Below are 27,001 nucleotides of genomic sequence, written 5' to 3' on the forward strand. Positions count from 1 at the left end.
CCCACCCCGCCGGAGGTAGCTGCCGTCGCTGTTTCATTTTTTCGGTTAAGAAAAACCGTTCGGTTTTTTTATAAAAAAAACCTAGATCTATTTTTTTTAAATAGATCGGTTCGGTTTTTTTGGTTTAGTTATTTAGCGGACGTTCGTCCGTTCGTTCGTTTTAACGAACGTTGTTCACCGTTTAGGATCAGACAGCGAATGTTCATTCGTTAGCCTGTTCATCTCGTTTTATTTTCCAGGGTTTTATTTGCGATTATTTTCGATCGCGATTTCTGCCCTGATCTTTGTTTTAGTTTATCTTTTCCTTGTTTATCGAAATTAGATGAAACCAGCGCTTAGATCTTTGTCTCGAAGCCCTCTTTCTGTTTAACCAACTTAAACAAGATTTTGGTACTGTAAAATTTGACTTTAGCCCAGATTAGTAGACGAATCTTGTTTCGTTTGTAGTTTGAGTTTCGTTGCTCCGTTTGATTTGATTGTTTTTGCAAACCGGAGTTATTCAGTTGAAATTTCTGGTTAGATCTTCTTATTTGATTTTTACCCATGCTTCTTGTTGATTGCTTATGTATGCTATTGTTTGTTTGCAATAGAATTTCCGGAGTGCGAAGCGTGCTACTACGAGTCTCTAGGTTTTGTGGATCATCAGCAAGGCAAGTAACACTTTGATCATACCCCTTTATTACCCAGTTTTTATGCATTAGTTTCAATCCTCAAACACTGCATGGTTAGGATCTGTTTAACATGTGGGTTTGGGAAGTAGATGATGAGGTAGAACCTATTGCCCTTTTATTATCAAACCTTTGGGAGTTACTTCTACGTTATGTTCAGGATTGCTATGCTATGCTCGTAGACGTGGTTTGGGTGAGTGAATCCATGACAGATGTGAGTATTGTTAATTAATGGTTAACTTAAGGTGGCTACTTAAATCCACATCTGGGTGGATTGGTTGCGGGCACCTGGAGAATCTAGTGTTGTCCTAGGATATCCCGGAGTACCCGTGTGATCATCCTACGGTTCGCCACCCAGGCTCAAAGGGATCATAAGTTTATGCATGCTAGAAACTTCCGTGTGCAACCACAAGCCATTATGGGCTCTGGCATAGTTGAGTAAGTTGCATGAGCTCTTGAGGAGGTGGACTAGCAGATGTAGGGGATGTAGGTGGTACTGTCTACCCGAAGTAAAGAGTTAATGTTTCTGAAAGACTGTGTCTCGGTCATCCGTTTCTCAAACACCATGTAGTGCGAGAAATCTAACGAAGAAGATCGAGGCTTGTGGGGAAAAGTGCGCAAACCTCTGCAGAGTGTACAAACTAATCATGGTTAGCCATGTCCCCGGTTATGGACATCTTGAGTATCTGGATCTTGGATTATCATGTTGATCTCATCACTCTAAATTAATTTGTTGGGTTAATTGATGATGTTTAATTGGGATTGAGTTGGAGGAACCTTCTCAATGTTTAACAACCACCATGATAATTAAATAAAATTTATTCCTTTGTTTTAGGGAAAAATTGGCTTTATGCAAAACTGTAACCATAGAGCTTTCCACCAGCCATATATGCATGTAGTGATAGCATTTATTCTGTTCATTACTCTTTGTGTTACATTGCCAACATATTCCATGTGCTGACCCGTTTCGAGCTGCAAAATCTCATGTTGCAGACTTTTTAGACGACGAGTAAGGTGCCATAGGTCGTTGTCGTTCACTCAGCTATGACGTTGGAGTTGATGGACTCACTTTATCTTCCAAGCCTTCTGTTGTTATCTTATTTAGATGGCCTTAAGCCATATTATTGTAATAAGTTATCTTTTGAGACATCGATGTAATAAGTGTCTGATTGAGACTCTGTTATAAATCCTCGAGTACTGTGCGTGTCAACATTACCGATCCAGGGATAACACTAATGCACAGAGACTAGACTGTTTGAGGTCTGATCGCTACAAGATATGACCCTATGTTGCTGGTATGTGTCTATAAGTCAAGTGGCGTGTTGTAGTCATCATCGCCTGTTCACTTCCCGCAGCACATATTCGCTTCTCCATCTTTGTCCGCACATAATCTCGTCCAATCTTCCATCCCCGCTAAGGCGCATCCCCCCTCATCCGAAGACCAAGCACTAACAATGGCAGAACCGAGCAGCGTCCGCCCAAAGAGTGGTTGGAATTAACTCCCCACAGAGGTAATCAAGCTCATTGTTTCACGTGTGGACAATCTCTATACCATGTCGCTCGCTGCGTGCTCGTTGGGGCTGTACCATTTACTCAAAGGCCTCAGGCCGCAGCTTTTTAAGCCAGCTCCTTGCTTGCTGATGCCGCCTGATCTTCTGAAACGGTGTGTCACGCAGCATAACAATCGTAGGGTGGCGAGCACCAACCCCCTTGACTGCGATCTGGTCCCCGTCACCCTCAACTACATTAACGGTATGTACTGGGTCGGCATGAACACGTCTTGGATGGTGCTCATCGACGGTTGCGGCAATTGATCCCCCTTCCTTCGATTAACACTGCACTGCTTTCGCACCGCGGCCCAGAATACTCGGAATCTTACAGTAGCCAACATGATACCAAGTTTGATTTGCTCAAGGTTATAAGCTGCCAAGTGCCCACAAGATCTGCGAATTATAAAGACTTCAGGCTAATTGCATTCTACAACCACGGTCTTACCTATCTGACAGGTCACTGCGGTAAGTGGATAAATCTGCACGTCCATCGCAAGATCATACATCCGACATGGTTCTCTAATGCCATTGAACACAAGGGCTTCGTTTACGCTGTCGACTCCTTCTATGGCTGGACATATTACTGGCCTACTCTAGTCATCGCTACAAATGGCTGTTACAGTAGTATGTTACTTTCTTATGATATCATGATGGCTAGCTTATATTACTGTCAACATTTACTGAAAAAATATTCATGCTCATAACATGTTGTTCTTAAGATTGACTACATTAAGAGCCCTTTTTATTTGACTCCAACTCGATATGATGTTGTAGGCCGCCTGGTGTCCCTACCGTTCCTAATCCCAGAACCTTTCAAAGAAAAGTGGCATGGCAGTTGCAGGTGGTTCCTGGCTCCATCAGACGACGGCGAACGATTAATGATCGTTCGCACGTACCGGACGCGTTGTTTCACAGAATACAATTACAGTTACTGCAATGTCTTTGAGCAGGATGCCGGCTTCTCTGGGCCTTGGGGAATTTTTGACTAGAGGCTGGTAAGTAGCCTTGGCACACACTCTTTGTTTGTCAGACTGAATTATCCGATTAACCAGGAGATAATCGACGGCAAGGATCATGATGGCAGCGCGGTTTCGTTCATCAGGCAAAACTGTGTGTACACAACATACCATGCGTCTCTGCATGCACCATACCCTGATATGTGCCGCCACGCTCTGTAGCCCAAAGTAGGAGAGAGGGTCGCAAGTATCAGACTTCGACCTACTGGCTGGAGTTTCCCCCGTCACGCACCCATCCGGTTCAAGTCGTCAGCCAATCTCCAGAGCTTAATAAATAGTAATGTCTAACTGAGTCGGTTAGTTAGATGCGTACACTTGGTGTAGTAGGATCTTTATTTAGTTTCTTGCATAAACTTGTTCTTTTTTGGTAGCCCTTTTGTAATGATGGCTGATGTTTGGTTTGGAAGAGAGAGTTGCGTCTTTACTCTTTTGGCCTGCTTACTGCTTCTGTTGCACCCCCAGCCCCGGTTGCTATTGCTGTTGTTTTCAATGTACAATCAGTAGTATATCTCATCTGTTGGTTGAATAAATGTGTTTCTAGAACAACAAACACAATGTTTTTGAAGTCGTTGCACAGTCCGATCCTTTAGTGCCTCATACCATACATAGCACATACTCCCTCCGTCCGGAAAAGCACCAATGTCGGTGTCAAAACCGGCGGATCTCGGGTAGGGGGTCCCGAACTATGCGTCTAAGGTCAATGGTAATAGGAGACAGGGTACACGATGTTTTCCCAGGTTCAGGCCCTCTCTATGGAGGTAATACCCTACTTCCTGCTTGATTGATCTTGATGAATATGAGTATTACAAGAGTTGATCTACCACGAGATCGTAATGGCTAAACCCTAGAAGTCTAGCTTGTATGATTGTCATAATGATCTATCAACTAGCCTGGCCTTGGCTTATATAATGCACCAGAGGCCTAGGATAACAAGAGTCCTAGCCGAATACATTGGTGGAGAGGAGTCCTTGTCTTGATCACCAAGTCTTGTGGAATACTCCTTGTATGCGGCATGGGCTGCCAAAGTGGCCCATGAGTGAACTGCCATGGGGGTCCTCGTCCTGATCCACCTGGTCGGGAGACGATGTGGTGAGTACCCCCAAGTCTAGGACACCGTCAGTAGCCCCCTGAACCGGTCTTCAAGTTGGGGACGCTCCTCGATCCTTCTGAACTATTCTTCATCATCGGTTGTTGGTCTTGAAAACTGGTTCAACAAATCCTCTCGTCTTCGATCTTGAAGATTGCCGAAGTGAATCCAAAGGGTTTACACATTGGGTATCCGAGCAGCCTCTTTAAGTTCTCGGCCTTTATCAATGCCTTAGGATTAATTTTTACGCCACACCTCGGGTTTGAAGTTGTTCCCGTGCGATGGTGTCCTCTTGCATCCGAGTCCAACGCCGAACTGTATTCAAGATATCTTTTGCAGCCGAGCACCAACGCTGGACTATATCCGAGCTCCAACACCTGACTATATCCGAGGTGTCATAGATCACCTTGGCTTGAAAAAGTTTGAAGGAGGTAATCCGAGTTTAACGCTGAAAAGTTCTCTATGGAACGAGCCACTCGAATCTGGGCTTTTTACCGGACCACTTCCGAGCTCCAATGATGGTCAGCGTCCGAGGTGTCGTAAACTACCTCAGTATTTTAAAAGATTGAACGAATTCAGCCGAGCTTAATGCCGGAAATGCCCTCTATGGAGCCAGCCACTGGCCCCCGAGCTTTATGCCGGACTGCTTCCGAGGTGGTGCACCACCCCGACCGCGGGCTGATTTTTTTGAATATTTTTAATTGGTGCAATTTACTCTCTGCCGAGATATATAGCCAGTATATGTATATCCAGTAGCCCTCAAGGTGTGCGTCGGTCTAAACCCGAGGTGCACCTGAAGGAAAACATAAAACTGTTGATCCTGGTAGCCCTTCAGACTCAGGTCGATTTGCAAAATCGGCCTGAGAATCAACTCCTAGCTCGGCAGCATACGTAGGAACAGAAACGCAGTGTAATATATTAGAGATAACAGTGATCAGCTAATGGGCCCTTGAGAGAGGGTCTTGAGAAGTTGCCGCAATATATTAGCTTGACACCTGATAGGTCCGATGGTACCTATTGTTGTCCGAAGACGAGTTTGCCCATAGTTCAGTCAAGCCAAACACTAAGCACTTTGAATTTTCTGCATTGAACAGGCAACACAGTAGCTCCCGAGACACTGGTCGGGTGGCAACACCAGATCAGGGGATCGATGTGCCCCTTTAATATTTATAAATAATGAGCGCAAAGCCCAGTAGCCCCCGAGCCTTAATGTGGGCACGGGTGGCCGAATTAAGGATCGATATCCGTGTGACAGAAAAAATTGTTGTGTTTAACACAAACTTTTCGAAAAGAGAATAAAGATCTCTTAAAGGAGCTAGAGCCAGCGGAAGCTGGGCTCGCCAAGTTTGGCCCCAAGGGGCTTGATAGATAGGAAATCGATGCAACTTGGGATTTAGGAGAGCTTTGTGTAAATTGCTCACTTGGTCTTTAATAGATGAGCTGCAATAAATCGACTTTACTCGCAATTTACGATCCTATGTATCCAAGTATTTTACATCATTAATGCTCAGATCTGCATTGTACAAAACTTTGTTGACCGACCATTGTCTTCCACCTCCTGGGCCAGCAGCCGGGGAGTGTTTGTCTTTCTTTATAAAGCCTTCATGAGGGCAAAGATTTACGACAAACAAGGCAATCCGGTCATACGGTTTTATAAACAAAGATACGCAGAGAGATATGTTATATTACTTAATGTAAGAAACATCTTCCAAGGAAAGTAGTCCTGCTATCGGTTCCTTTCTTTGGGTCATCATGCTTATCATGATCATGAAACCTCACCTGCGATCAATGTGGGAGGAAAATATTGAGGATTTAGTTTGGGCCAAGTTCCCGAACTCTATGGTATTAATGAACCAAAATTTTCACTTCCGTCATTGCCGACCAATGTGATCCTTTAAGATTGCTAGCTTTCGGCTTCACCCAGTCCGAGGTACTAACCTGGATGACCTGGTAGTAAAAATCACAGAGGTGCTCCCTTTACCGCCTAGCTGAACAATTGGGAACGTAGGGGTAAGCACAGGAGCCAGGCAACCCAGCTTGGCAAAAGTCTTAAGTCAAATTGATGCATATTTATGGCTTCATAACGATGATTACGGAAGGCGGCCCTTGTATATTAAATACAAATGCCAATGATATGCTTATTTTGACTCTGTTGCAATCATTTATTAGTTGAAAGTGGACCATCGTCGGCTTCTACCCCTTTGTAGATACTATGCAGGGTGTTTCCGCAATAACAAGACAGCCCTTAGCTGACGTCTCCATGCCCGAAGGCGGTTTTGTTAGCGGAAACGAGGCAATCAGATATGTGGGCTTTATAACTTTCACTTAGTCATAGGAGCTTTAAACTGGGGAAGCTAGCTATGAGCCCCCGGTTAGTGTTTGGCGACAACCAAGGTCAAGCCGTAAACACTTCCGCTAATATTGTGAACGGCCCGTCATTTAACATAGTCATCGGATCGCTGACCAGTTTACGCTTATTGTGACAGTCAGTTTTCGGATTTCTCCACTGAGGTACTTAACCATGCGAGCTAGAAGCACAATCGTAGTGGTTCTCCCTTTGCACACCTAGCCAAACAAAGCGGAACGTAGGAGGCAAGCACAGGAGCCGGGCAACCCAACTATTGACCGAAGACACAATTTGAAACCGATGTATATATAGCAATATCCGAGAATGCTTTTGCCGAATCTCTAAAGGTGTCCGGTGTTGCACTATGAGACTTATGATGGAAACACACAAATAGTTTAATAGTGCCATAAGCTTGGAAAACCAAAAAAAAGTCAGTAAAAACTTGACGCTCGAACAAGATCAAGTGTTCGGTGCCAATCCGAAAATTGGAAAAAAGTGTGCTTCTGTCGTGCTTTAACAAGGCACATCCGATCTCAAGACTTCACGCGGGTCAGCCTATGTCTTCAAGCTCCTTATCCCAAAGGCGGAGTACTTCTCTGAGGTCAGTTTAGCAAACTAGACTCAAGCGGCTTTTAGAGAGAAGACAGGCTATCCGGTTATTGACCATACACTCGAGTCGAAAAAGGAGCAATAGAAAAAGAATTTGCAACGACCAAGAAGAAGACACATTTACTATTAATAGCCCCCAAGTGACTTGGGTAAAAGAATTTTATGTATAATGATTGTATGTACAGAAGTACTTATATCATATATGTGTTCATCCGAACTTTAACGTGTCTTAACCGACCGTCGGCTTCTCCCTCTTCGGTCAAGGGCTGAAAAGTCTTATGTACTCCACCTGTCGAGAATATCGATGGTGTTTCTGATAACCAGGCAATCAGGCTATAACAGGCAAAGCATGCTCATGGAACTTATGCTATATTACTGATGAAGTGTAAGAAGCATCTTCGAAGAAAATAGTACCCCCACCGATACCTTTCTTCGGTTGCTCATTGTTACTATGAGACTTGTGCAATAGATTTTTTGTACTCATGAGTTCCGTTGTGTGCCGACCATGATTGAAAACAATAAGAGCGCTAGCTTTCGGCTTCACCCAGTCTGAGGTCCGAGCTCGGATGACCTGATCGTGACAATCGCAGAGGTGCTCCCTTTACTCCCTAGCTGAACAATCGGGAACATAGGGGTAAACATAGGAGCAAGGCAACCCAGCTTGCAAAACACTTAAGTCAACATGGTGCATATTGTGGCATAATACACGAACAAGGAATGAAGCCATACAAGTATAATCATATGCAAGAGGAAAGGCTTCATAAAGGAAGCCCCCAAATAAATGGGGTATTTGCATTTGTGTGTCACAAACAAAGTTTTGACAAGGAATTTTGTCACAAACAACTTTTTGCCAAAAAGTATAATGCTTGGTCGAACCGAACAAAATTTAAAACTGAAAGTTTTTGAGCATGAAAGCGACTTAGCTGGTAAATGTGCTCGGTGTTGATGATGCGATTTGGGCTTGTGGCGGGACGAAGACGCCCATTGATCTGTGACAGATCCGACAAGGTTCGCAGTCCTCGGCATGGCCGAGATCCCAGCCTCCAAGTCCGAGGTGTCTGAGCAAGGAGTTCGGCACTCCGAGGTAGTGACACGGCTCGGCCAATGTAGGCCGGCAGAGTGATGTCGAAGTCCCTGGCGTGGGTTAATGAAGTGATGACGAAGCCCCCAGTCCAGCCGAGGTGACGTGGTATGTCAGTACGCCGAGGAGACAACACTGCCCGACCCGGATCATTTACCTGTGCACGGAAAATAGTGCAAACCGGAGATAATAGTAATAATAATAAATAAATAAAAATCATTGCATAATTAATAATCTATGCAAAGTGAGTAATAAAAGAAATATGGCTCGTGTGCGGAACACTCGATGAGGTAGAGCTCTCTCAGGGATGCCGAAGTCCCCAAGGCAACCGAGCATGTCGGTATGGCAATTCGACCAACAAGGTGATCACGCGAGCTGATTTATGCCGATTGGGACGATGGCGTCGGCTTGCTGAAGTGACCACGTGACGCAATCGAAGTCGATTACCTGCACATGTAAAAAAGTACATGCCGACAATAATAATATAAATATATAAAAACCCTCGCGTAATTAATTTATGCAAGATAACTTATTTAAAAATATGTGGCCTGGCGCTGAAGCCAATGTCGATGCAAGCCATCGGAATGATGCGGTAAAGGCGTGGCAAAGCCTGAATTCACAGGTCGGTTCGAGTTCTAGATGCGGTGTTCGCCGAACAATGTACGAAAACTGACCAAACCACCACGCGACCGTCGTTAATGTGGCCGCCATTTGATAGACCTGGTTTATTTGTTGTAGCAGTTCGAAGAAAAGTGACTCCCAAAATTGGGAATCGATCTCCACACCCAATGCCTGACGGGAGGTGAAGCGACGGCATGGCGATGCGGGTAAAGGTTGGCTCGCCGAGGCAAAGCCCCTGGTCCAGCTAACGTGACGAAGCTGGTCGGTTGACGACGCCGAAGTCTCCGGAGTATGTTGAAGTAGGAATGGTGAAGCCCGCGGTCTAGCTGAGGTGACGGAGCAGGTCGGTAAGGAGAGGTTGCAGCTTCCATGTCAGCCGAAGTATTGAAGCAGTTCGGCGTGTTGGACATCGGCTTGAAGAAGCAACAGAGCGGCCATGTCGGTGCAGGTCGTAACTTGTGATGCGGTTAATGCCGGCTTGATGAAGTGACCGTGCGGCGATGCTGGTGTTCCCGCTCCATGTAATCCGTGGGGCGGTGATGTTGGTGATGAGACCTAAGTGTTATCGTGAATATGGTTAGTTCATAATCTTTGCTGAAAACTTGAATGCTGGCTTTACATATTTACAACAACAAGAGCAAATAGAGTTTGTAAAAGTTTTTCTTTGTCACTTTCAGTTTATCAACTGAATTTCTTAAGGACAAGCAAAGGTTTAAGCTTGGGGGAGTTGATACGTCTCCAATGTATTTACTTTTCCAAACACTTTTGCCCTTGTTTTGGACTCTAACTTGCATGATTTGAATGAAACTAACCCGGACTGACGCTGTTTTCAGCAGAACTGCTGTGGTGTTGTTTATTGTGCAGAAAACAAAAGTTCTCGGAATGACCTAAAAATCCACGGAGATAACTTTTGGAAATTATAAAAAATACTGGCAAAAGAATCAAGGCCAGGGGACCCACACCATGTCCACGAGGGTGGGGGGCGCGCCCCCACCCCCTGGGCGCGGCCCCCTTTCTCGTGGGCCCCCTGCTGCTCCACCGACCTCAACTCCAAGTCTATATATTCCGTTTCACGGAGAAAAAAATCAGAGAGGAAGTTTCATCGCGTTTTACGACACGGAGCCGCCGCCAAGCCCTAATCTCTCTCGGGAGGGCTGATCTGGAGTCCGTTCGGGGCTCCGAAGAGGGGGATTCATTGCCGTCGTCATCATCAACCATCCTCCATCACCAATTTCATGATGCTCACCGCCGTGCATGAGTAATTCCATCGTAGGCTTGCTGGACGGTGATGGGTTTGATGAGATTTACCATGTAATCAAGTTAGTTTTGTTAGGGTTTGTTCCCTAGTATCCACTATGTTCTGAGATTGATGTTGCTATGACTTTGCTATGCTTAATGCTTGTCACTAGGGCCCGAGTGCCATGATTTCAGAACTGAACCTATTATGTTTTCAACGAATATATGTGAGTTATTGATCCTATCTTGCAATTCTATAGTCACCTATTATGTGTTATGATCCGACAACCCCGAAGTGCCAATAATCGGGATACTTATCGGTGATGACCGTAGTTTGAGGAGTTCATGTATTCACTATGTGTTAATGCTTTGGTCCAGTACTCTACTAAAAGGAGGCCTTAATATCCCTTAGTTTCCACTAGGACCCCGCTTCCACGTATGACTATATTCGGAATACAAGTTCTTTTCCATAAGCACGTATGACTATATTCGGAATACATGCCTACATTCCATTGATGAATTGGAGCTTGTTCTGTGTCACCCTATGTTATAACTATTACATGAGCAATCGCATTCGACATAATTATCCATCACTGGTCCAATGCCTATGAGCTTTTCACATATTGTGCTTCGCTTATTTACTTTACCGTTGCTACTATTACAATCACTACAAAACTGCTATCTTTACTTTTTCCACTGTTACCATTACTATCATACTACTTTGCTACTAAATACTTTGCTGCAGATACTAAGTTATCCAGGTGTGATTGAATTGACAACTCAACTGCTAATACTTGAGAATATTATTTGGCTCCCCTTGTGTCGAATCAATAAATTTGGGTTGAATACTCTCCCCTCGAAAACTTTTGTGATCCCCTATACTTGTGGGTTATCAAGACTATTTTCTGGCGCCATTACTGGGGAGCATAGCTCTATTCTTTGAGTCACTTGGGATTTATATCTGCTGATCACTATGAGGAACTTTAAAGATGGAAGAACCAAGATTTATCCCTCAACTACGAGGGGAGGTAAGGAACTGCCATCTAGCTCTGCACTAGATTCTCCTTCTGTTATGAGTAAGCTTGCGAAACCTAAACCTGCTACTGCTATGAATACTGATATGTCGCTTGTAATTGATGATGCCACTTCTGATATGCATGATACTTGTGATGAAACTACTTCTATGCTCGATACTACTGTGCCATTAGGTGAATATCTTGATGAATAACTTGCTAGGGTTAGAGAGAATGAAATTATTGAAGATGAAATTATTGATGATAGTGATGATGAAGGTTCTCCCCCTAAGTATGAATTGCCTGTTGTTCCCGAGGGTTATGTTAAGGATGAAGAAACTGCTAGAGATCTTTTTGCTTGCAATGATAGATCCGATCTTAAGAAGTTACTAGCTGAACTTAAACAGAAAACTCTGAATGCTAGAATGAAATATGACCCTGCTTTTGCTACTTCACCTATCTTTGTTACTGATAAGGATTATGAATTCTCTGTTGATCCTGAGATAATTACTTTGGTTGAATCTGATCCTTTTTTGGCAATGAATCTAAAACTGTTGTGGCACATCTTACCAAGTTGAATGATATAGCCACCCTGTTTACTAATGATGAGAAGTCTCGCTATTACTATATACCTAAGATATTTCCGTTCTCATTAAAGGGTGATGCTAAAACTTGGTTTAATTCTCTTGACCCTGGTTGTGTGTGTAGTCCCCTGGATATGATTTATTACTTCTCTGCTAAATATTTCCCTGCCCATAAGAAACAAGCTGCCTTGCGGGAAATGTATAATTTTGTGCAAATAGAAGAAGAGAGTCTCCCACAATCTTGGGGGAGGCTTCTCCAATGACTTAATGCTTTGCACGATCATCCTCTTAAGAAAAATGAAATACTTGATATCTTTTATAACGGACTAACCGATGATTCCAAGGACCACTTGGATAGCTGTGCTAGTTGTGTTTTTAGGAAAAGAACAGTCGACCAAGCTGAATTGTTATTGAATAATATGTTGACTAATGAAAATAATTGGAATCTTGCTGAGCCAATTCCTGAGCCAACTCCTGAGCCAATTACTGAGCCAACTCCTGAGCCTATTCCTAAACCAACTCCGAAGAAGAGGGGTGTTCTATTTCTCAGTCCTGAAGATATGCAAGAGGCAAAGAAATCAATGAAAGAAAAAGGTATTAAAGCTGAAGATGTTAAGAACTTACCTCCTATTGAAGAAATACATGGTCTTAATATACCGTCTGTCGAAGAAACACATTGTCTTGATAACTCGACACAGGTAGTAACGGTAAATTCTCTCTATAGATATGATAAAGTTGAAATCCCGTCTACTAAATTTCATAGCCAATGTTTAGATGAATTTGATGACTTTATGGCTAGGCAAGAAAGTTTTAATGCTTATGTTGGTAGAGAATTAAAGAGTAATGCTTTCATGATAGAACACTTGAGTGATTATATGGCTAGAGTTAAAGGTGAACTTAAACTCATTAGCAAATATGCTTCTATGGTTACCACTCAAGCAGAGCAAGTACTTAAATCTCAAAGTGATTTGCTCGATGAATTAAATAATAAACATGATTTTGTTGTTAGAGTGGCTACTAGAACTGGTAGAATGACTCAGGAACCTTTGTATCCTGAAGGCCACCCTAAGAGAATCGAGCAAGATTCTCAGAGAAATAATTTAGATGCACCCAGTCCTTCTAAAAAGAAGAAAAAGAAAAATGATAGGACTTTGATGCTTCTAGTGAACCTGTTGTCGACACACCTAAGAATCCCAATGATATTTCTATTTATGATGCTGAAACACAATCATCTAATGAACATGAACCTAGTGATAATGTTAATGATAATGTTCATGTTAATGCTCAACCTAGCAATAATAATGATGTAGAGATTGAACCTGATGTTGATCTTGATAACCCACAATCAAAGAATCAATGTTATGATAAAAGAGACTTTGTTGCTAGGAAGCATGGTAGAGAAAAAGAACCATGGGTTCAAAAACCCATGCCTTTTCCTCCTAAGCCATCCAAGACAAAGGATGATGAGTATATTGAGCGCTTTGCTGAAATGATTAGACCTATCTTCTTACGTATGTGCTTAACTGATATGCTTAAAGTAAATCCTTATGCTAAATATATGAAGGATATCATTACAAATAAAAGGAAGATACCAGAAGCTGAAATGTCCACCATGCTTGCTAATTATACTTTTAAGGGTGGAATACCTAAGAAACTTGGAGATCTAGTAGTACCAACTATACCATGCTCCTTTAAAAGAAACTATGTTAAAACTGCTTTATGTGATCTTGGAGCCAGTGTTAGTGTTATGCCTCTCTCTTTATATCGTAGACTTGAATTGAATAAGTTGACACCTACTGAAATATCTTTGCAAATGGCTGATAAATCAACTGCTATACCTGTCGGTATTTGTAAGGATGTGCCTGTTGTGGTTGAAAATGTCACTATCTTAACGGACTTTGTTATTCTTGATATTCCTGAGGACGTTACTATGTCGATTATCCTTGGTAGACCCTTTTTGAATACTGCAGGGGCTCTTATTGATTGCAACAAAGACAATGTCGCTTTTCATGTTAATGGTAATGAGCATACGGTACACTTTCCGAGGAAACAACCTCAAGTTCATAGTATCAATTCTATTGGAAAAATGTGACACTCCAAAATTTTTATTTGGTTTTCAGCAAAACTTTGTGGTTTTTGAAAAGAGGCCATTTAAAATTTTTCCAGAAAACCTTCCTCTTAAAAACTTCCTTTGCTTTGGCAAGGATTTTATTTTTCTTCAAACTATGGTGTTTGATCTTTTGAAACTTCTTCTCTGTTGGTTCCCTCTCAAATTTATTTTCGGAGTTTAATCTTTTTTTTTCTTTTAAAAAGAAACTCTATGAAAATTTGGGATTTTCATATCTTGGAAACCACCCATGACTTTGTATTTTGCCCATGTGGTAAAACCCCTCCAAAACCTCCCCTCCTCCTTGTAATCAACCTAAGTTCTCTGTCCCAACTAATCCAAGCAAGTTTTGGATTTTATTCTAATTATTTTTCCCCTCAGATCATTTCTGAAAATTATTTGGAGCCTGAGAGATTTTCAAGGCAAGTACCCTTTTTCATTTGAGTTTTGACCTCAAACCAACTCTCCTGGATAGTCCTTTGAACCCACAGCCCAGAACCACCTTGATCCACTCCTCCTCTTTTCAAATTTTTCAAAATTCAGTCTCTGCAAGTTTGGACCAGATTTGCCAAATTTGGTGAAATTCATACCTACACTTCTCCAAAAATTCCACCAAAATTCAGGCAGCCTACTGGAGCAACGAGAAGCCACTCCACCAAAAATCAGCTCAAGGAAAAATCCCTACATGCCTAGATCATTCTGTCGAACACTTGGCGTGCACTATTGCTGTTCATATTCAGAAAAATTCAGTTTTCAGTGTCGTTTTCGCCCGTCAGTTTCAATCACGCGTAGACAGTGCGCTTGGCGCGTTGCACGCGGCTTCTTCTCCCTGGCCAGCACCCCCGCACGCGCGCTTGGCGTCTTCTCGGCGTCGGTGGCGCCCTTGGCCGCCCGCGCCGGCGTGTCTTGCGGCGGCCGAACCCCCGTAGCAGCCGACAGGGGACGGAACGGCGGCTCAACGCCGTTCGGCGCCGCCCAACGCCCCTCTGCTCTCCGCGTGGCCTCATGCATGCCAGCGCACGCCCGTGGCACCGTCGCCGTGGCCCGGCAAGCATGGAACGTGCTCCCTGCCGCCGACGGGCCCGCGCCGCCCCGTTCTGTCGAACTCGCCCATAGCACCAAATCCCAGCCCGATTAGCACCTAAATGGAACCGGTGGACCTCAACGACGACGCCCAACTCCCTAATCACCCCCGACCAAGCCCTGCACCGCCGTAACCTTCACCGGAGATCCCCGTTCACGGCCACCGCCTCGGACCGCCTATAAAAAGGGCCCCCGAGCTCACCCTCGAGCACGCACCACCTCTACACCTCACCAAAGCCCCGCCAGGCCACTAGGAGGACCTCGAGGAGGTCTCCTCCCCCAACTCCGGCCGCCCCGACCCGCCTCGGCCTCCACCTCGATTCGCTCCGGTGAGGCCGTCCCCGGCGCCCAAATCTTGTCTATAGCCTCCTCTAGCACCCAGTAAGCTAACGCCAGCATCGATTTGTCCTTCGCAGCTCTCTCCGACGAGTCCCTCGACCACCCGACCCGCCGTCCGCCGGAGCAAGGCTCGCCGCCGACGTGGTACTCACCGGCGACCACCACCACCACCAACCGACGCGAAAAAGTGCCCTGAATACGGAGATACCCTCCGATCCACCTGCCTCGCCGTGGATCGCCGCCGGCGACCACCGCGGCTCTCGGGCACCAGCGAAATCTGCCGCCCCGTTCGTATATTCAAACCTGACAGGCGGGACCCTCCGTCAGCCTCTCTGTCATTTCTAAATGAATCGTTTTCTGAAAACGCCTTCGGGCAAAATACGTTTTCCCCGCTGGGCTGGCGTAGTTGCTACTGAAACGTTTTCTGTTTTTATAAGCTAGCCCCTGGAAACTTTCTGTTTCATTATAGATGAGTCCCTGGACAAAAACCTTTATAACTTTTAAACAGAATAGTATTTTTGATTGATTCTTTTTCTGTCCTCTTCAGATTTTTGTCTAGTTTTTTATCAGATTTATTTGAAAAATAATTGGTGTACTTTTTGTGCACCTCTTGGTATTTACGATAGCGCATATATTTTCTTTATACCGTAGATACCGAAGGAGGTGACGGAGCCGCGAACTTCACCGAGCTAGGCTCCGACTACTCCGAACCAGGCAAGCATGTTTGAACTTTTGATATGATGATTGTTTTGGCATGTTTGCATTAAGTAGTTTATGGCCTGTTGATGAACATACCGATGAATGTCCTGTTACCCAATACGATGAGGCAAGTGAGTTCCGAAAATCCATGAGTGGATGGATGTGAGTATGCATGGCATGTGTTGGCATGAGGATGGGTAAGATGGCAGTGTTGTAGCATGCCAGGCTTATGCCAGACTATGTGACTTCAATGTCAACTCATATCATTCCAGTTCCTTCCATTCTTCCTTCCTTGTACTACCACATGGTTTCCGCAAGGAATATGGCTTAGTAAGTTGTAAACCGCTTTCCTGGTACACACCAAAAAGGAGAGGCCATGATGATGGTTCCATGGCCCTGGATTAAAGCCAGTCATCCGGTCAGGGGGCATGGGTGTTGCGGTTGGGACCGAGAGGGGGGCACCCCTTAGAGCGCGCGTATATAAATTTGATCCCATGCTATTCGAGATTGTGATCTCCCCGTCTCAAAAGTTTTCTTGGACGATGTCTAGGGTGATTCCTAGCATCGAGAGGTAGGATGGGTGTGTACTGGTTAGCTGTGTTTTCTTCCGAAGTACCGTAAACGGAACTAGTCCTTCGTGACTACGGAAATCCGTTGGCTGTGGGAAAAAATTTGTACAAACTCTGCAGAGTCATATATTCCTTCGAATCATCTATTCCATGTCCAAGTTTGATATTAACTTATCTTAACCAAATGTCAGTTTTGATGACAGAGACTCCGGTGAACCGCATGAGTGCTAAGTCCGGTTAAATGATTATTCCTGTGGATGGACTAACCCGTTTATTCTCATGAATTGAATATTTATTATGAGCATTATTTCCTTGTGAATAAAAGCCCTTTATGTGGTGTCGCTAAGACGCCCGACTGTGGCATCTCTTTTAAAGCCCTTTCTGTGATGTCGCCCCGACGTCCGACTGTGGCATTTCTTTTAAAGCCCTTTATGTGGTGTCGCTAAGACGCCCGACTGTGGTATTTCTTTTAAAGCCCTTTCTGTGATGTCGCCCCGATGTCCGACTGTGGCATTTCTTTTAAAGCCCTTTATGTGGTGTCGCTAAGACGCCCGACTGTGGTATTTCTTTTAAAGCCCTTTCGGTGATGTTGCCCCGACGTCCGACTGTGGTATTTCTTTTAAAGCCCTTTCTGTGATGTCGCTCCGACGTCCGACTATGGCATTTCTTTTAAAGCCCTTTATGTGGTGTCGCTAAGACGCCCGACTGTGGCATCATTTCCTTATATTTATTTGTTCACCTTTCGAGGCGTCGCTTCAGACACCCGATCGGTCTTCATTTATGTTTTGTGGGATTTCAGGCGGACTACCGCCGTTTCCCTTTTACTTACCTCGTTATGCTAAATTTTGAATGTACATTAGTGAATTAATCATGACGCATTCATGCATGCATTTATTATATCTTACGTCCGAACTGTCTTGCGAGTACTTTCAAAGTACTCACTGGCTTGTTGATTTGGCCAGATGTTGACAAAGGCGATCTCATGGATGAAGAATTTGATAGCGAGTCCGACGCCTAGAGGAGTCCCAGTCAGTCTTGTACGACCCTGGATTTGGTCACTATGTTATATCCGCTTCCGCTACCAAATAAATTCATCGAGCCTCACCTCGACGCTCGATGAGATGACAGTTTTAGAGACTTGTATCTCTCTCCCCGCTGTGTTTTTCCACCACCGACCTATCCTCGAGTCAGTAGTATGCCTTCACACCACTGTGTCATGTCCGCCATTATGTATATTTATTGGCGTGCTTGTAATAATTTGGTTGAGCAACCGTAGTTCGACCATGTAATATATTTTATGCTACTGGCTTATTGTATCAAGAATTTGTCTACCAGTGAGGAGGATTTCTCTCATACTGGACTCAAAAGATTGGTTTCTCAATAAATATTTTTATTGGAAAACCGGTCGTGACAAGCTTGGTATCAGAGCCAGGCTGACTGTAGGAAGCCACTAGGTGCGATCACTAATTGGTTATTAGCTTGATTGAGCCATTTCATATTTTCTTGATTGTAGTCATTTTCTGTCAGTCAGCATAAATTTATGATCTGACCATGCAGAATTTTTGCCTACTTTTGTAGATGGCCGACAACAGCTGCGAGTCTCAGACCTTCGCCAACGTGCCCGATGGGTTCGTCAAGCTTCTTTCCTTCATTGTTCAGGTCGCGATGGGGCCATCTGTGCGCCCAGTCTTCACACTCTGCCAGCACCGAGTCAACGACAGTCTGACCATGCACCAGGCCGCGGTGCAGTTCAAGGGAGGGCGTGGTGAGTTACGCCGCTTCCGGTTCTTGGGAAGAGCCATGCCTACGGAGAGGCATGCTATGCAGATGGCAGCCCACGAGGCGATAGCTCATCTCAGGGATGTCCTCCCCGTGATGAAGACTCGTCGTTACCGTTATCTTCCATGCCATGTGCCTTACACCTGTCACTACGCATTCTCCTGCCCCAGAGGAGCACGAGACGAGGCTTTTGAGATGCTCATTGAGTATCTCCGGGCCCTGGAGGCAGCCTTCGACAACCTGGTGGACGACTTAGTGGCTGCCCGCATGGACTCAGTTCATGGCTGTGCTGCCAACAGGAGGGAGCTCCTACCCACCGCACCGCCACTGACTTTGGTCTCGTCCTCAGCATCTTATACGCCTACTCGTCGCCTACCTTCTACCGAAGAATTCAACCAAGTCATTGCGCCCACTCCAGCGTGCACTGCACCACCCTTCGCGCCCACTCTTGTTCGTGTTGTTCCGCCCCTGGCACCCGCTCCGTCCACCCTACGCAACACTACACGTATGGAGCCTATTAGCGAGGAGGAAGTCGAGTCCCCAACCTCGCTATGCCTCGCCCTCGGCAGGGCAAAGGAGGTCGTCAACATCTCCGCCTGAGTACGCTTAGCCGCCATGTAACGTACCGCTTTGTATGTTATGTTTATATGTACATAGGTTATGAGAAGTAGCCTGTTTGCGCATCATGTAGGATCTGGAGAAGTGTACTAGCCTAAATAACATGTCAGGATTATGTATGCATATCCTGAGTGATGTATTGTATAATTACCGCCCGCGTGTAAGATATGTAATGAGTAGTTCTTCTCCGTGCGCAAGTCGATTTGTTTTTCTTAAGTAAGCTTGGTTATTTAATTTTATTTGCCAGCTTTATGCATTTATGGTATTGTTTTTGCGACTCTTTCCGCTTTTCTTATGGGTTTTACAAAATATATTCCCAGGGTGAAAAATGTCTCGTCCTTGGACTCGCTCCATGCCAACTCCACCAGAGGAAAATTACGATACACAACCCAGCAACGAGTTCACTCAGGGACAGTCAAGCCAACAGGGCAGTGAATCGGCACTTTCACAAATGTGCTGCCTTTATGAGCAGAGTCAGCAACAACATCGGGAAATGATGAACCAAGTCATCAACATGGGAAATCACCATGGACAGTATCCGCAGCATTCCAAGTTATCTGAGCTACAGAAGACACGTCCCCAAACATTTTCTCATACTGACAAGCCTCTTGAAGCCGAGGATTGGCTTCGAGATATGGAGAGAAAATTAATTATTGCAAAATGTTCAGATCTCGAGAAAGCACTATATGCTCCACACTATCTCACGGGAGCAGCTGCATCATGGTGGGAGAATTTTCTGCACATGCACCCCAACGAAAATGATATAATCTGGGATGATTTCAAGGAAGGTTTCCGTGGTGCACACATTCCCAAGAGTATTATGAAAATTAAGAAGATAGAGTTCGATGACCTCAAACAAAGGAACATGACAGTGTCAGAATACAACGGTCAATTTACTCTATTGTCCCTCTATGCCAATGAAGAACGTATGACGGAAAGCAAGAAGATGGAGAAATTCCTTGACGGTCTGGCGCCCGCGCTTAAATGCCAACTGGTAGTTCACACTTTTCCAGATTTTAAGACACTAGTGGACAAAGCTATTACTCTGGAAAATGAGAGACGTAGCTTGGAGGATTTACGTAAGCGAAAAAGAGACCAGACTACTCTTGCACGCAACCACCGAAGCAGGACAGATTTTCAGAAAGGTGGGACACACAAACCTACAACAAACATCTCTCGCCCAACCAAGAATTTCCATGCAAGGGACAAAGAGTTCACATATCGCCCAGGCGTTACTTGCTACGCTTGTGGAGAAGAAGGGCACTACGCCAAATAGTGCCCCAAGCCAAGGAACTCGACCCCGAAGCCAAACAATGGTGGAAATAATTCAGCGCCCAAGCGCAACAATTTCAACCCCAACAACGACCACAGGAAGGGTCATCTAAACCACGTGACCAAAGAAGAAGCACAAAATGCTCCGGATATCATACTCGGTACGTTTCCTGTCAACACAATACCTGCAACGGTTTTGTTTGATTCTGGAGCTTCTCACTCATTCATTTCAAAAAGTTTTGCTTTGCAAAATAATTTTTCGATGTTTCCCTTGGAAAAATCCATGATCATCAAGTCCCCTGGGATTCAGCAAGTTACTCAGAGTTATTGTCAGAATGTGGTCATTGAGTTCGAAGGATTGAAATTTTTCGCCAATCTTATTGTGTTGGAAAATAAAGGACTGGATGTCATCCTAGGGATGGACTGGTTAACCACCAACAAAGGTTTTATTGACTGTTTCAACCGGACCGTAATTCTCACGCACCACCACGGGAAGACAATAAAAGTATCAGCCAAGGAAAGAAAAATACCCCGGCAGCCGAGATTGAATAAGGTGGACGTTTCTGAGTTAAGCAAGGTTCCAGTAGTATGTGAATTTCCAGACGTATTTCCCGAAGAACTACCAGGCATGCCACCAGACCGAGAAATAGAATTCAGCATTGAGCTAGCACCAGGAACCACCCCCATATACAAGAAACCATACAGAATGGCACCATCCGAGTTGATCGAGTTGAAGAAACAAATAAAGGAATTACTGGACAAGGGATACATTCGAGCCAGCTCCTCACCTTGGGGATCACCAATTTTATTTGCCAAAAAGAAGGATGGGACACTAAGATTGTGCATAGACTACCGAGCACTTAACATGGTCACAGTCAAGAACAAATACCCGATGCCACGAATAAATGATTTATTTGATCAGCTCACTCAAGCCAAGGTATTCTCAAAGATTGACTTAAGGTCAGGATACCATCAATTAAAAGTGCGAACAGAAGATATCCCCAAAACAGCCTTCACCTCCAGATATGGACTATATGAGTTCACAGTTATGCCTTTTGGATTAACAAACGCCCCCGCATATTTTGTTCACCTCATGAACAAAGTATTTATGAAGTTTATGGACAAGTTCGTTGTGGTATTTATCGATGATATTCTGATATACTCCAAAACACCAGAAGAGCACGCGGAACATCTCAGGATTGTGCTAGGAGAACTCAGGAAACATCAATTGTATGCCAAGTTCAGCAAGTGCGAATTTTGGCTAAGACAAGTAGGCTTTCTAGGTCACGTGCTGACCCAAGACGGTATCGCAGTGGACCCGGAGAAAGTTAGGGCCATACTTGACTGGAAGGCACCAGCCAGCGTAACGGACATACGAAGTTTCTTGGGAATGGCAGGATATTACCACAGATTTATTGAAGGATTCTCCACTCTAGCCAAGCCAATGACGCAGTTGCTCAAGAAGGACAAGAAGTTTGAATGGACAGAAGCCTGCGAAAAAAGTTTCCAAGAGTTAAAACGGAAATTAACCACAGCACCGGTATTAATTGTGCCAGACATACACAAAAACTTTGATGTGTATTGTGACGCATCCCGAAAAGGTCTCGGGTGCGTGTTGATGCAAGAAGGCAAGGTTGTCGCATACGCTTCACGACAACTCCGCAAGCATGAGGAAAATCATCCCACTCATGACTTAGAAATGGCAGCAGTCATTCATGCACTTAAGGAATGGAGGCATTTCTTACTTGGGAATCGATGTGAAATATACACGGACCATAAAAGTCTCAAATATATTTTCACACAGCCAGAACTAAACTTACGGCAACGACGCTGGTTGGAATTGGTAAAGGATTATGATGTCGGTATCCACTATCATCCAGGGAAAGCAAATGTAGTGGCCGATGCTCTTAGTCGAAACCCCAGCTCCGACGAAAACAGTCTGCAAAGTTTGAGACCTGAATTCCAACAAGAATTTGCCAAACTCAACTTGTTAATGATCGCGGGAGGCACCATATCAAACTTGGAAATAAAGCCCGACCTTGTGGAGAGAATTAAAGAAGCTCAGCCTGGTCACCCCAGCATTGAAGGAATTAAAAGAAAGGTGAGTATGGGCAAGGCCTCGGAATTTGTCATAGGCGATGATGGAATATTATGGTACGGGAACAGACTCTGCGTGCCAAACATAGAGGACCTCAGACAGCAAATCCTAGCTGAAGCACATACCACTCCATATTCAATCCACCCTGGAGGAACCAAAATGTATAAGGACATTCAGGAAAGATTTTGGTGGCACGGTATGAAGAGGGACATAGCCACATTCGTTGCATGTTGCGATTCTTGTCAACGCATAAAAGTTGAGCATCAAAAACCAGCCGGACTACTGCAACCAAACAAAATACCTGAGTGGAAATGGGATGAAATAGGGATGGATTTTATTGTCGGACTACCTCGGTCACGACACGGGAATGATGCCATATGGGTCATCACCGATAGATTAACCAAGGTGGCACATTTCATTCCAGTGAAGACAACCTACAACACTCAGAAGCTTGCCAGGATTTATCTCTCTCGTATAGTTTGTCTGCATGGAGTCCCGAAGACTATAATATCCGACAGAGGCACTCAATTTGTCTCGAGATTCTGGGATCATTTACAACAGGCTCTGGGAACTCAATTGGCCTTCAGCACAACCTATCTTCCCCAGACTGATGGACAGACTGAACGCGTAAACCAAATTTTAGAAGACATGCTGAGAGCATGTGTCCTCACCTATGGAACCAGTTGGGAAGAAAGCCTGCCATATGCCGAGTTCGCATACAACAACAGTTACCAGGCCAGCCTGCAAATGGCACCTTTTGAAGCCCTATACGGACGGAGATGTCGTACCCCGCTAAATTGGTCAGAGACCGGAGATAGCCGTATCTTCGGCCCAGACGTTCTCAAAGAAGCCGAGGAAAAAGTCAAGCTAATCAGGGACCAACTCAAGACCGCTCAAAGCCGACAGAAGAGTTATTACGATCAGAAACATCGTGGGGTCAATTTTGAACCCGGTGAATTTGTGTACCAACGAGTATCACCTATGAGGGGACTGCAACGGTTTAAGATTAAAGGAAAGTTAGCACCAAGATTCATTGGACCATTCTGCATAGTGGCATGAAGAGGCACTGTAGCCTACCAGCTATACTTACCCGAAGACTTGTCCGACATTCACGACGTGTTCCACGTCTCTCAATTAAGGAAGTGCATAAGTAAACCAGAGAAACAAGTATTGCATGAGAACATTGATGTGCAGCCAGACCTCACTTATCGGGAACGCCCAGTAAAAATATTAGAGGAGTCTGAAAGGAGAACCCGATAGAAGACCATCAAATTTTTCAGAGTTCAGTGGAGCAACCACACCGAAAGCGAAGCAACTTGGGAAAGAGAGGATTTTCTTCGGACAGAACATCCATACTTATTTAAGGATCAGCTGGAATCTCGGGGACGAGATTTTTCCTAAGGGGGTAGGTGTTGTGACACTCCAAAATTTTTATTTGGTTTTCAGCAAAACTTTGTGGTTTTTGAAAAGAGGCCATTTAAAATTTTTCCAGAAAACCTTCCTCTTAAAAACTTCCTTTGCTTTGGCAAGGATTTTATTTTTCTTCAAACTATGGTGTTTGATCTTTTGAAACTTCTTCTCTGTTGGTTCCCTCTCAAATTTATTTTCGGAGTTTAATCTTTTTTTTTCTTTTAAAAAGAAACTCTATGAAAATTTGGGATTTTCATATCTTGGAAACCACCCATGACTTTGTATTTTGCCCATGTGGTAAAACCCCTCCAAAACCTCCCCTCCTCCTTGTAATCAACCTAAGTTCTCTGTCCCAACTAATCCAAGCAAGTTTTGGATTTTATTCTAATTATTTTTTCCCCCAGATCATTTCTGAAAATTATTTGGAGCCTGAGAGATTTTCAAGGCAAGTACCCTTTTTCATTTGAGTTTTGACCTCAAACCAACTCTCCTGGATAGTCCTTTGAACCCACAACCCAGAACCACCTTGATCCACTCCTCCTCTTTTCAAATTTTTCAAAATTCAGTCTCTGCAAGTTTGGACCAGATTTGCCAAATTTGGTGAAATTCATACCTACACTTCTCCAAAAATTCCACCAAAATTCAGGCAGCCTACTGGAGCAACGAGAAGCCACTCCACCAAAAATCAGCTCAAGGAAAAATCCCTACATGCCTAGATCATTCTGTCGAACACTTGGCGTGCACTGTTGCTGTTCATATTTAGAAAAATTCAGTTTTCAGTGTCGTTTTCGCCCGTCAGTTTCAATCACGCGTAGACAGTGCGCTTGGCGCGTTGCACGCGGCTTCTTCTCCCTGGCCAGCACCCCCGCACGCGCACTTGGCGTCTTTGCGGCGTCGGTGGCGCCCTTGGCCGCCCACGCCGGCGTGTCTTGCGGCGGCCGAACCCCCGTAGCAGCCGACAGGGGACGGAACGGCGGCTCAACGCCGTTCGGCGCCGCCCAACGCCCCTCTGCTCTCCGCGTGGCCTCATGCATGCCAGCGCACGCCCGTGGCACCATCGCCGTGGCCCGGCAAGCATGGAACATGCTCCCTGCTGCCGACGGGCCCGCGCCGCCCCGTTCTGTCGAACTCGCCCATAGCACCAAATCCCAGCCCGATTAGCACCTAAATGGAACCGGTGGACCTCAACGACGACGCCCAACTCCCTAATCACCCCCGACCAAGCCCTGCGCCGCCGTAACCTTCACCGGAGATCCCCGTTCACGGCCATCGCCTCGGACCGCCTATAAAAAGGGCCCCCAAGCTCACCCTCGAGCACGCACCACCTCTACACCTCACCAAAGCCCCGCCAGGCCGCTAGGAGGGCCTCGAGGAGGTATCCTCCCCCAACTCCGGCCGCCCCGACCCGCCTCGGCCTCCACCTCGATTCGCTCTGGTGAGGCCGTCCCCGGCGCCCAAATCTTGTCTATAGCCTCCTCAAGCACCCAGTTAGCTAACGCCAGCATCGATTTGTCCTTCGCAGCTCTCTCCGACGAGTCCCTCGACCACCCGAGCCGCCGTCCGGCGGAGCAAGGCTCGCCGCCGACGTGGTACTCGTCGGCGACCACCACCACCACCAACCGACGCGGAAAGGTGCCCTGAACACGGAGGTACCCTCCGATCCCCCTGCCTCGCCGTGGATCGCCGCCGGCGACCACCGCGGCTCTCGGGCACCGGCGAAATCTGCCGCCCCGTTCGTATATTCAAACCTGACAGGCGGGACCCTCCGTCAGCCTCTCTGTCATTTCTAAATGAATCGTTTTCTGAAAACGCCTTCGGGCAAAATACGTTTTCCCCGCTGGGCTGGCGTAGTTGCTACTGAAACGTTTTCTGTTTTATAAGCTAGCCCCTGGAAACTTTCTGTTTTATTACAGATGAGTCCCTGGACAAAAACCTTTATAACTTCTAAACAGAATAGTATTTTTGATTGATTCTTTTTCTGTCCTCTTCAGATTTTTGTCTAGTTTTTTATCAGATTTATTTGAAAAATAATTGGTATACTTTTTGTGCACCTCTTGGTATTTACGATAGCGCATATATTTTCTTTATACCGTAGATACCGAAGGAGGTGACGGAGCCGCGAACTTCACCGAGCTAGGCTCCGACTACTCCGAACCAGGCAAGCATGTTTGAACTTTTGATATGATGATTGTTTTGGCATGTTTGCATTAAATAGTTTATGGCATGTTGATGAACATACCGATGAATGTTCTGTTACCTGAGACGATGAGGCAAGTGAGTTCTGAAAATCCATGAGTGGACGGATGTGAGTATGCATGGTCATGTGTTGGCATGAGGATGGGTAAGATGGCAGTGCTGTAGCATGCCAGGCTTATGCCAGACTATGTGACTTCAATATCAACTCGTATCATTCTAGTTCCTTCCATTATTCCTTCCTTGTACTACCACATGTTTTCCGCAAGGAATATGCCTTAGTAAGTTGTAAACCGCTTTCCTGGTACACACCAAAAAGGAGAGGCCATGATGATGGTTCCATGGCCCTGGATTAAAGCCAGTCATCCGGTCAGGGGGCATGGGTGTTTTCGGTTGGGACCGAGAGGGGGGCACCCCTTAGAGCGCGCGTATATAAATTTGATCCCATGCTATTCGAGATTGTGATCTCCCCGTCTCAAAAGTTTTCTTGGACGATGTCTAGGGTGATTCCTAGCATCGAGAGGTAGGATGGGTGTGTACTTGTTAGCTATGTTTTCTTCCGAAATACCGTAAATGGAACTAGTCCTTCGTGACTACGGAAATCCGTTGGCTGTGGGAAAAAATTTGTACAAACTCTGCAGAGTCATATATTCCTTCGAATCATCTATTCCATGTCCAAGTTTGATATTAACTTATCTTAACCAAATGTCAGTTTTGATGACAGAGACTCCGGTGAACCGCATGAGTTCTAAGTCCGGTTAAATGATTATTCCTGTGGATGGACTAACCCGTTTATTCTCATGAATTGAATATTTATTATGAGCATTATTTCCTTGTGAATAAAGCCCTTTATGTGGTGTCGCTAAGACGCCCGACTGTGGCATCTCTTTTAAAGCCCTTTCTGTGATGTCGCCCCGACGTCCGACTGTGGCATTTCTTTTAAAGCCCTTTATTGGTGTCGCTAAGACGCCCGACTGTGGTATTTCTTTTAAATCCCTTTCTGTGATGTCGCCCCGACGTCC

The sequence above is a fragment of the Triticum dicoccoides genome, chromosome 3B (genome assembly GCF_002162155.2).
Source record: "Triticum dicoccoides isolate Atlit2015 ecotype Zavitan chromosome 3B, WEW_v2.0, whole genome shotgun sequence".
In the NCBI taxonomy this organism is placed as follows: Eukaryota; Viridiplantae; Streptophyta; class Magnoliopsida; order Poales; family Poaceae; genus Triticum; species Triticum dicoccoides.